The following is a 5,216-nucleotide window of genomic DNA, read 5'->3' as shown; positions in this document are numbered from 1 at the left end:
ACAACACACGACGTTGCCAAATTTACAAAGTACGTGTCACTTGATGGAAAAAAAATTTAAATTAAAACAAAAAAATTTTCTTTTGTTTTCTTTTTTTTTTTTGTGCACGTTAACGTTTTAAACTTTTCTTTTTTTTTTTTTCAATAAATTTTATAATGGTAATGGTTATTATTATTATTATTATTATTATTTATAAGATAATATCAATAAAATATTATGTTAATAAAAATAAATATAAATACTACATGTATTATTTAAAAACCGTTAAAAAAAAAAATGATAAAGGAAAATGTATTGGGAAAATTCATGTGTGTGTGTGTGTGTTCATTTATCGTGTAAAAATGGTGTAGATTGGATTTTATATATATAAATAAATTTTTCAAAATATCTTCTGCTTTCATTGGTGATAATTTAAAAAATATTGATATCGATATATAAATATATCGTAAAATTTAATTTTTATTACATTTGTGGCTTCCTAAAAGTTTTTCTTATTTAATTCACTCGAATAAATTTAAAATAATAAATTCTTGATTGAAACCCGTTAATATAGAATTAGAATATGAATTTTTCAAAAGTTTATAAAAATAAAGATTAAAACGAGATGATGATAATGATAATGATGATGATGATGATGATGAAGGAAGGAGGTATAGGATGTTAAATGTTGAATGTAGGATGTTGAATGAAAGATGAACAAGTCAAGATGATGATGGTGATGGTGTTCGTGATGGTGGTGGTGGTGGTACAAGGGGGGATGAAATAAAAGATGAATATATTGAAATAAATAAATTGTGAAGGGGGAAAACGCGAGGGGTTAAAGATTTTTAAGGCGTGAATTAACTTACTGTTTGGAAAGTGAAAGTCATTTAACATTAAATACGTGAGAGGATTACTCAATTATTGTAAGAATTGAAAATAAAGGTTTTTTGAATTTAAGGTTTGAGAAATGAAAAATATGGTTTTTAGAAATAGTTTCGCGTTCAATAGAATTTAAGAAAAGAAAGAGAGAGAGAGAGAGAGAGAGAGAGAGAGAATAAATTCAATAGAAATTGAATTTTTGCTTATTTATTTTTACGAATCGAAGAAAAGGATTTCGTTGAGCTGCCTTTCCATTCCTTTCCTTTCCTTTCCTTTTTTTTTTTTTTCATTGAACATGTCTTTCTTTTTTACTTTGGCTCGTGACTCAATAACTTATAAAAGTCTTTCCTTTATTGTTTACCAGATAAAATGATCATCAACTTTGAATTTATATATACTTATATTGATTTTTCAACTTATTAAAAAAAAACATTCAATAATAATAATAATAATAATTTTTACTTGTTAATTTTATTTATTTCACACGCACACACCCACACAAAACGTTTAAATTTTAATTTAGGCTATTTATACATAAGGATTAAAATATTTAAACAATTAAAAAAACTAATGATATGATCATGATCAACAACAACAACATGTTTATTAATTTTTTAATGATTTTAATAGAATTTTATTGATATTGTACTTGTAATAATTTTTATCAAAATAATATTATAATATATATAATATTTTCAATCTTGAAATTTTTCTTTTTTTTTTTTGTGAAAAAATTCTTCTTCTGAAATTCAAAAAAAAAAAAAAAATTTTTTTCTGTTGTAACAAAAACGCATTTATACATATCTCGTTCAATTCAAACCAATAAATGTTTTATTAAAATTTAAATTTCTTATATTCAGTTCTTTATTCTAATAATAATAATAATAGTATTGATTTTTGTTGTTGTTGTTGTTGTTGTTGTTGCTGCACGTTTAATAACTTTTTATTTAAAGTTTTTTTGTTTTAAATAAACTTAATTTTAATTAAAATCACATTATCCGAAGTTTTTATTTTTTTAATATTAATTTTTTATTAATTCTTTAATAATAATAATAATAATTCTCGATTTTATTTTCTGTTTTATGTATCGAACAAGATGAAATTTTTTTTTTAACACGGAAAATAAATTTAAAAAAAACAATAAATAAATAAATTATTTTCGCCATTTTTAAATTAATAATATGCATTTCAATCGCTTTGTTAGAATTATTTTATTTTTTATTTATTTTAAAAATAATGACGGGGGGAAGGAGGGAGGGGGTCGATCAATAAAGGTAACGGAAAAAATTTATTAATTAATTTATTGAATTAATTAAAAAAAAACAAATTCGTGTTCTTTTATTTACAAAAAAAAAAAAAAAAATGTAATTGAATGTAAATAATAATGATTGTAACGATGGAAAATCTTCAAAAAAAATTTTTTATAAATTTTTGAATTATTTACTATAAAATCTGGAGAAGTCTGGAGAACTTCTGGAGAAATACTGGAGAAGTCTGGAGAAAACTGGAGAAGTTGGAAACGCATGGACGAGACTAGAAAACTCCTGGAAAATTCTGGAGAAAAACTGGAGAAGTCTGGAGAAATACTGGAGAAGTCTGGAGAAATCTGGAGAAAACTGGAAAATTTGAAGAACTTCTGGTTAAAACTTGAGAAGTTTGGTAAACTTTGGAAGAGAAATCCTGAAGGAGACTGGAAACACCGTACTACAGAAGTCTAAAGAAATCCTGGAGGAGTCTGGGAAAGTTTGGAAAAGTCTGAAGAAATTTGGAAGAAATTTTATCTTGTTTTTAGGCAAATCTGATACACCTTTTCATTTAGGTTTCTCCAGATGACAACAACACATGCTGTTGTCTTTGGGGTCCAGTTCAAAAATAAGAAAAACTCAGGAAAACTTAACAACAAGAATTGATGTGGTGTTGTTCGTATAATGGTACGATATTCAAGCATTTATTCCCTAGGGATCAGGTTAGAGAAACTACCCTGGAATGAGTGTTAAAAAAAAAAAACGTATAAAACTTTTTCAATAATAATAATAAGAATGATAATAAAGATATATAAAGTCGACCCTAAAATTACAGTGTTCTGCGAGAAGAGTATGAAAAATTGGTGCACCCAGCTGGAAGTGCAAAAATACTCTTCTAGGAAAATATTTATAAAAAGAGGAATTTTATAGGGAGATTCATTGTCGCCACTTTTATTTTGCATGTCTTTAAATTCCTCTGTCCAGACAGCTTAATATCAAGGATCAAGGATATGAGTTGGTACCGGGAGGCAGGAAAATCACCCATATGTTGTACATGGATAACCTGAAGCTATATGCGAAGAGCGAAGAAGAATTGAAGAAAATGTTAAAAATGGTACAAACTTTTTCCTCTGACATCAACATGAAATTTGGTTTGGAAAAATGTGCAAAAGTTAATATTGTCAGAGGAAAGTTAAAACGGAAGGAATATATAGAAGACTCTGAAGAAGAACTTATTAAAGTACTGGACCCTGGATCAACATACAAATATCAGGGGATTGAAGAAAATTTTGGGATAGCCAACAAGGAAATTAAACCTCGATTGAAGAAAGAATATTTTAAAAGATTGAGGCTTATATTACAGCCAGAACTGAATGGAAGAAATAAGTTAAGCGCCATGGGCACATTAGCAGTTCCAGTAATAGAATACAGTTTTGGCATCGTCGACTGGACAAAAGAAGAAATCACGCACCTGGACCGAAGGACAAGGAAAATATTAACTATGAATGGTGCGTTACATCCAAAAGCTGATGTGGATAGATTGTACGTCAGCTGGAAAAATGGAGGAAGAGGATTACGACAAATAGAAGCGGCATACCAGAATGCCATAATTGGAATGGAAAAATACATAGAATCCCATCAAGAGGACCCTATCTTAGCCCAAGTTATACATACGGAAGAAAAAATTACAAAAAAAGGAGTTCTGAAAAGGGCAAAACAAATCGTCCAAGAAAATAAAGAAAATGAGATAATGGAAGAAGGGCAACTTGCAACTTATAATAGCAAAGCCCAATCTCAGAAGAAATTAAAAGGCAAATGGGAACAGAAAAAATTACATGGGCAATATCTAAAAAAAAAATAAATTCCGAAGAAACGGCTACGGCGTGGAAAACTCAAAGTTGAAACGGAAGCGTCTATTACAGCGGCTCAAGATCAGGCATTGCGGACCCATAACTATGAGAAAGTAATTCTCAAAGTCCGTCAAGATGACAAGTGCCGAACTTGCCAATCCCAATCGGAAACCATCAACCATTTAATTTCCGGTTGTCCGATACTGGCAAAACATGAATACTTAGAAAGGCACAATAAAATATGTCAATATCTCCATTGGAGTATACAACCACATTCCAAGCCCGGTTACGACAGTAGGTCCATGCACAGTTCTGTATGATCAACAAATCCACACTGACAGAACTGTGCCAGCCAACAAACCAGATATCATCCTCAGGTATAATGCGGAAAAATGGTGTAAGTTAATTGAAGTATCCGTACCGGCGGAAAAACACACCAAACAGCTAAAGAAGCGAACAAAAGGCTGAAATACTGGAGAAATCTGGAAATAGAAATAGCCAAGATGTGGAGAACAAAAACGGAAACAATTCCGGTCATCGTGGGAGCATCACTGGGAGCCATGCCACATTCAATGAAAGGAAATTTAAAGAAGATTATGAAGAACCTAAAAGAAGAAACCATCGAAGAAATTGCACTATGTGGGACGGCTCACATTTTTTGGAAAATATTATAAATAGCACCACCGAAATTCGAGTATTTGTCCCTAAGGAATCGGGTAGAAACCTGGGATAAATGCTTAAAAACCCCGACAAATAAGAGCCTTGTCGTGTTTAAGAGTGATAATAATAATAATAATAGTATTTAAAAAAAAAACTTAAAAAATAAATCATTTCAAAGTGTTTTATTATAATCATTAGTTATTAAAAACAGTAAACGATACACGATCGAGATAACAACACAAACAAAAACATTTATTATTTATATATTTAATATTTGTTGAATATTAATATTATTATTAAACAAACACAACAAACAACAACAACAACAACAAATTTTTTATCACGTAATATTGATAAATAAATAAAAAAAAAAATTCATTAAAATATTTTATATACGTGATACGTCGATACGTAAATGTAAACTTTCAATTTCCATTTTCAAAAATTTAAACTTTAAACTTTTTCTATTTAATTTATTATTATTATTATTATTTTTTTTTAAACGTTGTTATTATTATTATCATTATTATTCAAATCGTAAAAAGAATTGATTTCCTCGAGAGAGAGAGAGAGAGAGAGAGAGAGAGAGAGCGAGAAAGTT

The sequence above is a fragment of the Pediculus humanus genome, genomic scaffold (assembly GCF_000006295.1).
Source record: "Pediculus humanus corporis 1103172107734 genomic scaffold, whole genome shotgun sequence".
NCBI lineage: Eukaryota > Metazoa > Arthropoda > Insecta > Psocodea > Pediculidae > Pediculus > Pediculus humanus.
This window is presented reverse-complemented; position numbering follows the sequence as displayed.